The 13,361-nt window shown below is 41.9% G+C and overlaps 1 protein-coding gene and 1 long non-coding RNA gene across 6 annotated transcripts in view; one reads left to right on the top strand and one right to left on the bottom strand.

The window, feature by feature from the left end:
- The window catches only part of pcdh7b (protocadherin 7b), a 126,827-nt gene that overhangs the window by 30,328 nt on the left and 83,138 nt on the right, over nt 1–13,361 (bottom strand). The gene's annotated exons all lie outside the window — the stretch shown is intronic.
- LOC148428928 (uncharacterized) overlaps nt 1–13,361 on the top strand; it is a 213,858-nt gene that overhangs the window by 199,864 nt on the left and 633 nt on the right. The window lies entirely within an intron of this gene.

Genomic DNA, 13,361 nt, shown 5'->3' with positions numbered 1-13,361 from the left:
TTCGTAAGTGTGGCTTGCTGGAAAGAGAGACTAGAATGCTGCGCAAGAGTCGGAAAGCTACGATGAGAATCAGCGAATACCCCCTGTGGATCTTTTGACATATTAGTACTGCGGTCTGATTTTTTTCTTTTCCATCTCACACAGACACGCTCTGTTCTTCTTCTACTTGGATTTGTCCTTTTTTGGGAGGAAGTCTCTTTTGGCCCCCGGGACCCTTGTGTACTGCATCATTCTCTGCTTACATTTTAACAAGGAGCCCAAAAATAAGGGAAACGTTTGAGAGAATTTCTCCTTACTTGGTCCGACCTTCTACAAAGTTAACCCGGAGTCATCTTTAAACAAGTTGGAAATAACAGCACATTCTTTGGCAGGAACAGAGCGATGTGAATCTCCAAACAACGGAGGCATGTTAGCTTTGGATGCTACTGATGCGGAAAGACGATCAATCCCGCAAAGTCTCCCAGGAGTTGTCATTCTTTTGCTTTCACTCTGCCATCCCTCTTTGGGTGGCCCGTGTTGCCTTTTCAAATTCAAATGGGACACGCCCACTATCACGCCAGTCTCTTTTCGTCGATTCAATCCGGAGATATACGAGTCATTTTTTTTTTGTTTGTCCTGACTTTGTCCTGACTTTTTTTTATCTGACTTTGGTTGTTTTGTTTGAAACCATGTGAAGCACTCCTCCCAGCAACCGCACAACATGATCCAAAAGTATTCAATTTAAAAACAAACAAACAAACAAACAACCAAGACTTTGACGCATGCTAGCTTGGATTGCAAGGGTGTAAAAATGCTCAAATTTCACAATAGGATCTGTGGTAAAACTGCAAGGCTTATTCCAAAACTGCAGTTGAGTTCTCCGGAACGTACTCTCCATATGAGCAAAATTCTACTGATTCGCTATAACAAGATCGTATTTATAACGTTTGTACCCATCTGCAGCTACCTGGTTTGTTCGGTCACATTAAAAACATTGCGGTGAAAGGTGTATGCAGCTCCCGATAAATTCGTCAATTTATCAATTTCTGCAAATGTAGAAGCAATTCAGAGCTTTTCTTTCAATAGTGTAAATTCTATTTCATTATTTTTTTTTTAAAGCTTGTAACTTTTTCATCTTAGTCTTCTGTTTACATACGTATACATTTATTTATTTTTCATGAAAAATAAAAACCTACAGCTCAAAAGGTCAGAAAACCTGAGATCGGTTTTGGAATCCACATCCAAAAATTAGTTAAAAGCCGCTGTCTGAATTAACTCAACAATTTTTTTAAATCTGCAGTGTTATCAATAAATGTGTACCTAATTTTTCCACCATTGGCTTTGGACTTATCTGAGTGGGTTTGGAAGGTGAACTCACTTGTCAGATAACCCGTTCTACATGTTTTTTTTCTTCAATCTCCATCTAGGATTAAAATGCACAATTTCTGGGGATTATGCATCAACGTGTACTTGTCTTGAAATTTACGATAGGCGACTCCCACACCATGGAACACTACTGTATGTTCAGATGATCATGCGAACGTTTACCCTTTACTGACATTGTTTGTGTAGAATCTGACTCAAAATCATTTGTGTGTCTGGTTCCTCACTTTATATACCGTATTTTTCGGACTATAAGGCGCGAATTTTTCCTCATGATTTGAGCCCTGCGGTTTATAGTCCAGTACGGTTTATCTGTTGTTTTTTATTTATTTTTTTGCTAGCCACCAGCAAGCATATGTGTGTATCTGTTCGAGGTTTCAATTTATGGAAAAACTATGAACCGAAAACATGTGATTTAATGGCTATGCTCAAAAAGAGTTTTAAAAATATATTATCTCTTAATATATAAAATTTGGGGTACATTTGTGATGTGTAAATTTTATATACAGTACACAGTATATATGCTTTTATTTATGTATTGATGATCGTACAAATGAAATATGCGCAATGTGTTTTTATCCTCATTTAAAAAAAGATGCCATCAAAGTATTGATTTCGATTTTGAACTGCTGTTTAACTAACAGTATTGTTAGTATTGAAAATATCCATCCATCCGTTTTTATAAATATGTTGGGACTAAACATGCAGGCATGAGAGGATGTTGCTGTTGGAAGCCAATTAAAAAAAAAAAAAAAAAAAAAAAAATATATATATATATATATATATATATATATATATATATATATATATATATATGAACCATCTTTTTGCAGAAATATCTCCTTACCTGCGTCTTATAGTCCAGTGCGGCTTATCCGTGACAAAAATCGTTTTTGTTTTGTTTTTTTGCTCATATTTTGCTGCTGCGGCTTAGATACCGGTGCGCCTTATAGTCCGGGAAATACCGTACTTTTACCACATCCGTAAAATGAAGTCGCAACTTTCCGTAAACTCCAGCACCAATCATGAAGCGACTAATACCGTTCACTCGGATCAATTAGGCAGATTGGCTTAGGCTTGGTGTTGGCAAGCCAGCCCAGGGGGTTGGCACTTCCACACAAGTTGTCCAATTAAGTCAACGTGAACACTTGCCAATAATGGCTGAATAATGGGCCTTAAGGGGGGCTACGATTCATCGAGAGGCGATTGGTTTTGGGGAAAGGATAGATTTCTTTTCCCCCGAGCTCGCTTTTTTTTTTTGTGTGTGATCTCGATCGATATAAAAGCCCCACGGCTTTGGCGATGTCCTCGACGCCGGGTGGACAAAAACCACAATCGCTAACTCGCACTCTTTCTGTCTCCGCCGCCTCCCCGTCCAAAACCGACAGGTTGCTTTGTGTCACATCTAAACAGCTGTAATTGAATGCACGGCGTGCGGCGGCTGACAGTAGCGTTGTCATCGCCGCCTGCCTGATCACAGGCCCGGAGAGTGGGAGATGCCACGTCGTGCACAAAAGGACCATTTGAAATGAAGACGGCGACGAGGCTGCTATCTTTGCCTGCCTTCTGTTATCTCGCTCGCTGCCCCGCATTTTCCACAAAAATGATTATTCAAAACGCGGCGATGCAGAACCTCTCATTCTGCTTCGCCGTTGATCTGGCGCCGTTGATCAGATCGCGCCAGGAGAAACTCGGTGCGCCGAGTTACCGGCGATTCCGTTTTTTTTTTCTCCGTTTCTTTGTCTCCGCTATAATCTCTCTTCCTCTCTTCTCGCCTTCATTTAAGTGCAGCGCATCAGGGTGTAGCCTGATGTCCAAACCCCCCCTCTGCTATTCAAGTGTGGTCTTCACAATGGCAACAGATTTCTCAGCTCCCACACTCTGTGAAGCACCATTGGCTACATTACGCTTCGTTTATTTCGTCCGTTAGTCCCCAGAGGTGGGGGGACTCCAGTCTGATTCAAGACGTCAATTTTAGGGCTAGGAACTTGCTTGAACAAAACATGAAAGTGGAAACTTGACAAGTTTTCCCAGTTTCATTTGTTTTGTTTATGTTTTTTTGTGTGCACAAACCTTGCAACGCACCAGTTTGCTGCCTTGTGGCGAAAAATAATAAAATAATAGAGCGAAGCATCATTAAAATTGGATCGGATCATTGTACGATCGAGGGGAAAATGCTGACTTTACGTTGACTTTATGACTTTGTTTAGCTAAAAAAAATTAAATAAAACGTGCACTAAGATTGATGTCGTCCACGCGGTTGAGAAGAAACTATAGAAAAAGATAACACATGGTATTAAAAAGTTTAAAAAGTTATGTGGTTTTGAATATGCAGAAAACAAATGCTAGTCTAGATACGAAGCTACGTTAACTTTATAGTTTACCTCATCAGTGCTTCTCATTAGTTTTTGCGAAGCTTCTTTAGGGAAGAGAAAACACTATTTTACTCCCACACTCACAGCAGTGACCATAAATAAAAGTTATCAAATTTGTATGCAAATTCATAAAATTGTATCTTTTTTAATATGAACAAAAGTAGAAAAAACATCTAAATCAACATTGACCAAATGTTAAGTAATTTTTTACAGGATTTATAGTGGTTACAGGTTACTCAAATAGAAAAAAAAAACAAAACGTCAAAGGCCTTAAAAAAATGTCCATCTGGTTTTAAAATAGAAACATTTATTTACCACCTGAACGGTTTTATGCTGAAAAAATAAAAATAAATACATTTAAGTACATCTGGAACATTAACACGGGATCACCAATATCTTAAATATTTTAACGAAGAAAAAAAATATAAAACATCATGACAATTGTTTTTAAATCAAATTAATGTTAATCATTAATGTTATTTAGAAAAAAAATGTTCTTCACTGCAATTCAAAAATTGTATAGCTCCGCCGCAGACAATGAGCGTACTGCACCACCTGGTGCTTTAGATGTGCAATTACACTTCACATGGCAAAAGCAAAGTCTGTTCACCAGGGTCAAACGCGCTCCCCTGACATCGCATTGTGGGGTCCGCCAGTGAACGTTAGAGGGACTTTAGTTCTAATCCACCTCGCGCCAACCTTCCTGGGTGGAGTTTGCGTGTTCTCCCCGAGCCCTCTTGGGTTCTCTCTGGGCAATCCGGTTTGGCAGGTGTAATGGACATACTAAATTGTCCCTGTGTGATTGATTGCGTGAATGGTTGTTCGTACCGCTGTGACCTGTGATTGGCTGGCCTACTGCCCGAATCCAGCTGGGATAAGCACCAGCAAGCCTTCGACCCTTGTGAGGTTAAGCGGCTCTAGAAAATGCCCGAACGGATGTATGACTTGACTGACTTTCTTGATCCGACTTAGCGTAGCGTCATATTCTTCCGCGGTAACTTGGGAATTCCTCGCAACTTGAAGGTTAATCCTTAAGATTTACCACTTGCTCATTTGCGACTCACTCCCACCTCTCTTAGTCCCCACCAGATAATTGTTTCAAAAGACACCTCGCTGTTTTATTTAAAAGACAAGCAAGCGCACAATGAAGGTATGAGCCAGCGACAGCTGCAGCCACGCAGTTACCAGCAGGGCGTGATTGGAAAAAGAGCAATTTGGTGCAGGGAGGCTCAATGGCCTCATGAATCAAGCCAATATGGACAATGCCGGAGCGGTTAAGCGACCACGACGTGACGCCTGGAGATTTCAGTCAATGTCACAAGTCTGCACATTCATTTTAGTCAAATATATGTCCTCAACAGGTCAAGGAAGGTGGATTGAACCTTAACAGTTTTTTTTTCTCTCTAATACCCAAGATAAATTTACAGTTTAATTTAATAATATGACTAATACGTTCAGGTAGGGTGCCAATTACTTCAATCCATGCCCAAAAGTGCCACATTTTCATGTTGATTTCCTTAAAATACCAACCAGACACACTCCTGACCTCTCGCGCATCTCTAACAGCGCCGCTTAAGCTGCTAACGCTAATGACGGCAATCAAAACACGAGCGCTAATGCCGTTAATAGTGACGATAGCGCTAATGAGGAGGCTACCTGGGAGGCATGTTTGCTTAAGCTGTTTTCCTGGCTCACCCCCCGGGACCGTGGATAAGAGGCCTTGATATCCTGTCGTAGGCATCCCCCAGGCGGTCCCCCTCCAATGTCGTAGGCTCTCATCTGCACTGGAGGACTGCTAATACACATGGCTAATTAAAGGCAAGGGGAATGAGGTAACTCCAAGAGTCCCTCAAGGGGCGCGGTGAAGCATCCTGACTCTTCTTGTGACATTTAGGGGGTGTCGTCCAACAATATGTTTGTTTCTAGGCAGCCACGCCTTCATTGAGCAAACGAAGAATGAATCAGATTTTGCGCAACGAGCGCCTGAGCTCGTCTTCACTGAGAAGGGATATTTCCGTACTGTATTTGGTGTCTTTCAGCAAACAATGTGGAGGGAAGGGATTACACCTCTTGTCATGTTAAATCCCGTTACTAATCTGCCAGTATTGATTGGCCATCGTCAAATGGGGTTATGAAACTGAAGGATCTGGGAATTGAGGTAAAAGGACAAAGCGGTTCAATCTCATAATGACTGGAACAGGAGAATCGGACTTAAGGGATGGATTCAATTCAAAGTTGGACGTCGGGAAGAGTTTGGACGTCATTATGTGCCATCCGATTAGTTTGGGAAACATCGTTGAAATGTTGGAAGTGTTGGCCTGGCGTTGGGAGGGCATTTTTTCCTGGGTTCAACATGTTGAATTGGCATCAGACTAATAAGTGAAGTATTCCTTTTCAGTTGGCTGACTCGGTGCAAAATTTCTCCTTCCCAAAACGAAACTAAAACGAGTGAATATCTCCTCATATAAGCTGAGTGTGTACCATATGCTCTTGAACGGGTGGTATGTGGTGGCGTAGAGGTGGTACATGGGCGTTCTTTCAATCTGTGACAAGGGAATGGACATCCTTATCTGCTTGGGCGGTGCGGTGTTGGGAGTTCAGAATAAGCAAAGGATTCTTAGAAATGTAATCCTCCGGTTTGCAGAGTTAGATGGTGAGAGATGAATTGAATGCTGTCATTTGGACTTGTGCCAATCCATCAATGCGAGTTTTGAGATAGACCACCTCTGCTGCTGCACTTTTGTTGGGATGGACCCCCCGGGTCACATTGTTTGGAGGATCTTAACCAATGGCATCGCTTGCCGTCATAGCATCTGTGCACGAGACACTTAGTGCTAAATATGACACTGTGTTATTCTACTTGGTTTCTAGTGCAACCTGTTGAGCCTGGAAGGAGGCTCCTCCCATCTGCGGTCCCTTCTGAAGGTTTCCTTTTTTCCCCAGATGATTTTGAGTGTTTACTTATTCTTTTGAGGGCTTTGTTTAGAGGATGTCGTTGTGTATTTGTGACGTTCTCTATCATTTATTTTTCACCCGTGAAGCCCTTTGAGACTGTGGTAATTCAGAGCTATACAAATAAACTTGAAAGCAAAAAAAAAAATGGCTGTGACTTAGAAATGTCTAAAAAGAATATGAGAGAAGTGTTCTTGGAAGGATGAGCATTTAAGCGCCCCCACTTTCATTTCGGTGTGGCTTTCTGGCAGTTGCCCTTTACGAGTGTGTGTCTGCAGGCTCCGTTCAGGAGTCCAATCCCCTGTTTGGTCATTAAAAGCGGTTTCTAGAATGGCATCCATCTGCTGTTCCCTCATTACTGCAGTGAGTGATGGCGGTAATGCTCCTAAACACGACAGTGGCGAATTGTCGCCGCGACCCTTGACTCGGGGAGTGGACACAAGCCGGCTAATGATGCCAGCGCACGGACACAAGTGAGCAGCCTTGATTCCAAGTTGGACCCAATGCAGGTTTGCGCATGCCGGTTGCATCATTAAGAGAAAGGGGAAAGAAACAAAAACGCCGTGTCGTCCGTAGGACTACAGTCAAAATTTGCTCACCGGTGCCCCCGTCAATCAATCCCCCCCATCACCCCGGGGACCGAATTCCTTTCTTTGCCGCCTTCAACGAATGGAAAACTGAAATGTGTGAAATGAGTAATAAAGCGTCGATAAAGAGCTAAGCCCGTGACTCAGCGAACGGCGCATTCACCGAGGATAAACGCTTTTTCCACGGCAGCCATTTTGATTTCGCATGCGGGGCATCAAGTTGAGTCTGCGCTGCTTTTTCGTTTTTTTTTCGGGGGGACTCGCTCCAGCCTCTTTCCCCCTTTTTAATCGTGACCTGTTTTTTCGGCGGCTCGCGGCGAGGGCCTGACGACACTCATCCTGTGTTTGGGCTCGTGTATACACGCGAGAAAACGCACAAACACACACATAAACGGCACGGCCGACCATCACCTTTATACTCGCGCGGCCGTAAAATTTGAATATGCAAATGAAAAGCAGCTCAGCAGTGGCGCTCACGCAACCCTGCTTCATGAGGTCCCTTCATATATAGTAGAGTAAGCACTAATGAGCTCATTGTCTCTGCAGCCCAGACCCTCAAGCGTATCACACACACATACGCACACACGCCTAGCCTCCCTCCACTCTATTTCTGCTCTCTTCAAATGCCGCAATTCCACATTTTGTTATTCCTTCTTTTCTCGTCGCGATGTCCTTATTTTCCCCCCTGTCCCCAGAGGCGTGGCCCCATACATTGGAGCCACTGGCTGTTTGTTTGCATTGCTTGACGTTGGGAGGGATAGGGCACGGGGTTACCGCCGGATTGGGAGCTGTGGTGGAAAGTCGGTGACGGTGTCCTCTCGATTGTTGTGGGGGTCACATTAAAGAAATAACTTTGCTTGTAAAATCAAGGATATATTTTGTTTTGATTTGACAGGTCCAACAAATTTCATGATGATTTGAGGGTACAGCATTATGGTATGAATTTGCAGTATGTTTATTGAATGATGACACCAGTGGTACATGTCTATAATTGATATACATGATTATCGTATATAAGGGTAAAACATTATAAAAATCGATAAATATCGGGCATTTCTTCTTGGCCGATCTTTGTAGGGAAATAATCTGCTATCTGATCGATCAGTTTGGTCCTGTTGTTTATGATACCATTTCAAAATAAGGAATTTAATTTTGGTCAGTCTTTGAGGTTGGACACGCAAGAATTTATTGATGACTCACGTCCCGTATCTCGCCTCTTCGTCCTGATGTGCACGCTATGAAGGACACCACAGCCCCTTAGCCAATCAGACCTCAGATCACAATGCGTGAATTTAAAGAAAAACAAAAAACAGCAAAACAGAGAGTCTACAAAAGATGACCCGTGTATATTGGAAGACACCGTTGCACCAAATGGTACCAAGACAGGTGGGCCACGGGAAATGGGGCCGCCCTCTGCTGGACATTAGAAAGACTTCAGAATGAAGACCCCCCTACCCCTCTTTCTTTGCTACGTCCACTCATTTGAAACGGACTTTTTCTTTGTGCTAAAGAAACAAATATAAATGCTCACTTGTTCCGCACGAAGGGTGCGCAATAAAAGGGCCACTCTAAGCCCATAAAAGGTGTCTTTGTGGTATATGCAGCTGCTGCACTGCAGTCCGCTGCACTTTAGCTGGTAATTATCACCGTCTAGCCGGGGAGGCGCAGAAAGTAATGCCTCATTCCATAAAAAGTCAAGCAGAGGAGGATGCAGAAGACAAACAGACAAAGACAGAAGTAGCCGTTGGTCTCCAAACAGACTCTGTCCCACGGGAACTCCCAGCTGTCAAGGAGAACCGATCGTGACCGTAAAACGAACCAAAATTTGCTTCTCCATTTCTCCAATGTTATTCCATTATTCCGACATTAATTACTTACTCATTTTGGGGCTGAATCGCTCCTTGATTAAAATGGACACTCTTTTAATAACCGCCCCCTTCCCAAAAACGGAACACACCTCGAAGATGGAATAATTAAAGTCGCGGAGAGATAAGATTCATATCCTCTCCTAACCCGCTCAGCGCAAATTAGATTGGGCTCAAGAATTGACTATTGCTGCGGTTTCAGTCAATTTCGGTATTGATACTTTTTGTGATATTTCGGTTCGGAGACGTGCCGGGTGACTTTTATAATGTCAATTATGTGCCTTGGTTCAGTAAAGATTTGGACGCGCTAAATTATTGTGAGCAAGGGAGTGAAAAGGATGTAAAGAGACATTTTATGGAAAGCCCTCAATGACGTTAGCAATGTTTCAAGGTGATCGTGGTCGAGGGTATTGCTGTTGACTTTATATGTCCAGCCATGGCCCCCTGCGGGAGGGAGTCTATTTAAAGGAGGGACGGGCATCACGACTCTCCTCATCAAGAAGTGAGGGTAGATAAGTGGGGCAGGACGTTTGCAGCGTCCTGGTGTATTCATCGCGGGTGCGACGTAAATCAGAATCTGACGGTATTTGGCTATCAGTTGTCTAATCTGACATTATAATAGGAATGTTACAGTAGATTTTTTTGTATGAGAAACACTTAGGAAATGAATAGAAAGTTTTGTATGCCGATTACGACTTGTGACGCATGTAAATGTATTCACCAGGCAGCTATGAATTGCTAATTTATACAAAAAATTTGAAAAGGCAGAACTAGTCTAAATGTTGTATATGAAATTCGCATCTTGGCCATGAATGTTATACATAAATATAAAACAATATTTGGTGCTAACTGAGTATCCTTTTGTTGCCGCATTACAATGCACGGTATTTTCTAACTTATGCTAACACATTAGCATAGTAATCAAAGTAAACATTTGGATTGAATTTGCTTGTTGGTCATAATTATAAAAGAAACCACTAAGCCAGTGCTTCGCAATCATATTTTGCTAAGCTCCTCCTAAGAAAGAGAAAAAAATAAATTGTGCCCCCCCACGCCCTGACTATATCATCTATAAAAATTGTACAAGTATACGTAAACCTGTAACTTTAAATTAACAAAAGACAGAAAACGGTAGAAATGAACTTTCAACATCTGTTATTTTTTACAGGGTTTATATGAGTTACAGCTTAGTCTAAAACTGAAAAAAATAATAAAACTGCTTGAAACTTAAAAATAATAATAAATTCTTATTTTATTGAAATTATTCTACATGACGAAAACAAAACCTTTTCGCTGGGGTCATCCCCCGGCATCACCTCGCCCCCCCACCCTACTATTTGTGAAGGACTGCACTAAGCGCAGTTGTAATGAAATCTTTCTTCTTGTGCTGAGTCACACTATAAAAATGAATTACATTTTTAAACCTTGTTCAGTATTTTGATCAGTTTTGGCCCATTTTCTCCCATATCATTCGTTCAGTATTTTAGCCCAAGGTTGAAATTTCAGCTCCCTAATGTCTTCTTTCAATGCTTCCCCTTTGATGTAAAGTTCGAAGGATTTGAGAAAATACTGCACAATAGTTAAACCACATGCCGTCTATCGCGAAGGCTACCATATTAGCACTTTCATGATTATGGTAAATATTTGTATGACATATGTTTCTAGGCCCGAACAGTGAAACAAAAATAAAGTAGATTGCTAACCGAGTGTGCCATCTGGTGCTATTAACAAAAATAACACATTACAAAAAAAAAAAAAAAAACTGCAACTACGGACAGCAATTACAACTGTGATACTACACAAGCTAGCTGAATGCACACCATTCACAATCGCAAACTTTTACATCAGCCCTGACAAAATTCCTCACGATTTATCACTCATTCGAGCTTCGAGTTCCATGTGTATAACGACAACGCTTCGATGTTTTCCCAAGCATTTTATTCCTGTCAACTGCCGGGATGTTTTAGAAGCCCCAAATGGGCGATAACAACCTCCGTCGCGACGCTAGGCGCCCGCAGTACATCCCGATTATACAGGCTTGATTTGTGGGGTGATGGTGGCCTATTTAACAAAGTAGCAACCGTCAAACTTGGCGTACCGGCGCTCCGATTTTCCGTCGAGATATTAAAAGCGTCCCCGCATGTAGGCTAAACGTGTTTGTCACCGTTCCTAACCCGTGCGGCCTCCTGGCCTCACCTAGCGAGAAAGCCACGGCTCGTTAGCTCGGCAAAGACGATGGGGCTTGACACATATTTACCGAAGCCACGCAAACAAATGGCCCGCTTTCGCCAACAGCATCCCCTCCGGCCGTTTTACGACTCGCACGCGTCGACTCGCTTCTTTCCATTACGCCGCGGCCGCCCTCGCGTCTCTTTTTCATCCCTCGGTGCTGCCACGCCAGTCTGAAGCGATTAGCGTCATACCTTGCTATGAGCTTAAAACATGGGGGAGGTGTCCTTTTCATTCTGCCATAATAGCTTCTATCTGAGAACACAGTCATCTTCACCATCCACTTGGGTTTCGGTCCAAAAAAAAAAAAAATAATTTCTTCGAATCCAGCAAGGAGATCTGCATGCTTTACAATGTACGGCTTAAACCTTAAAGCAGGGGTGCACAAACTTTTTACCTCCGAAAAAGAAAGCTGTCTGTTCAAGTCCCCTTAAAAAAAAAACAAAGCTGATATTTTATCCACAAAAATTAAGTAAGGCTGCGTCTATTGGGTATTTTTGGTATTCATATGTCTTGCAGGTATTATTTGGATAAAAATAAACGTTTTTTAGCTAGCGGGAAAACTATTATAAACAAGGATGACCCAATAACGCATTTCCACTAAATTATGAAGAACCAACTTTTATGAATTTTTGATGGTAAATATAAAAATAAAAACTACACTACTTTTTTCTCTGGAAAAATTGGATTTTAGATCTATCCGTCCCCATAAATGTTGGTCAAAGAGACAAATTTACCTGATGAGAAGGCATATTTGTGTCAGCCTGCTTTGTTAAAAAGTGATCAGTTGGAATGGCAACTTTGAATATAACAGAGCCCAAAAACTGGCGGAAACTGACAACGGGTACGTTTGTCAGTATGTCAGTTGTAATTAACTCATTTTTTAGAACCCTGAATTTGCAAATAAATGACATTAAAAAAAAAAAAGTGTTGCGTTATTTGAATTGCTAGTCACGAGCAATAGTTGCAGTAGAAAAACTAGTCGTGTTATTACCAGTCGAAATGAACTATACCAAGGCATTTGTGTCAATTATATTATTATTTAAACTAAGGATTATTTTGAAATCGAAATCAATTATTTCATTACTTTAGTATCTAAAGTATTAGTTACTTTAGTACTTCAACACCTAAAATTGTAGTTTATGTCAGTGCTTAATTTCCCAAAGTAATCGATTACCTACGACGAGCCATTTTTAGACCTTCCTTCATCAAAATACTTGGATACGTGGATATTATTTCATCAGAAATTTTGGAACAACCCAATCCACATTAAAGTCCTCACAAGCAGGTATGAAAAATGACTGATTACAGCAAGTAAGCTCAATGAAATTGAGGAAAACTGCTCCAGACACGCAACAATTTATATGCTAGCAAAAAAAAAGCAAAAAAAGTCCATTTTCGGATGTCCCCCTTTAATCTAGTGTGTCGGTGCCACTTGTGTGTGTCTCAAACTACACAACCGCAATTTAGGAAATATTTGGATATTATACACGCTATTTAGCCTGCTTAAGCGTTTAAAAGGGGCGCTCGGGGAGTCGTCCGACTGAATGAAGCCGCGAGAGCGACTAATGCAAAACGACGGCTGTAGAGCGCGAGGGGAAATCGCAGCGCGCCACCTTGGGCGCTAGCAGATCAGTCCCGTCGAGGTCGGCCATTCAAAGTTGAAGCCAGCCTTAAATTAGTCTTCGGACGAGCTCGGATGAAGCCGACGGGACAGCGGTGACCTTTCCCAACGAGGCTCGGAGCCGCCGGTGCTTTCTAATTGAAATCCTCTGCGCTAGGATTGAAGGACTGCAGGATGCGGAATACCGTAATTCCCCAAATATAGGAGACATCCTCAATTTTAGGGTCAAACTCTGGAATCTTCAATGGGTTAGTTTGGCGACTATGTAAAAACTGTAGGAAAAGTCATCTTCCTAAATTCTTCACATTTACTTGTGTTAAGTTAAGTGTGTTTTCAGATTTCCCACATTGTGAGCAGTCTGTGAACG

The sequence above is a fragment of the Hippichthys cyanospilos genome, chromosome 1 (assembly GCF_059441005.1).
Source record: "Hippichthys cyanospilos isolate Australia breed blue-spotted pipefish chromosome 1, RoL_Hcya_1.0, whole genome shotgun sequence".
NCBI lineage: Eukaryota > Metazoa > Chordata > Actinopteri > Syngnathiformes > Syngnathidae > Hippichthys > Hippichthys cyanospilos.
The sequence above is the reverse complement of the archived record's forward strand: the minus strand, read 5'-3'. Positions and strand labels throughout refer to the sequence as shown.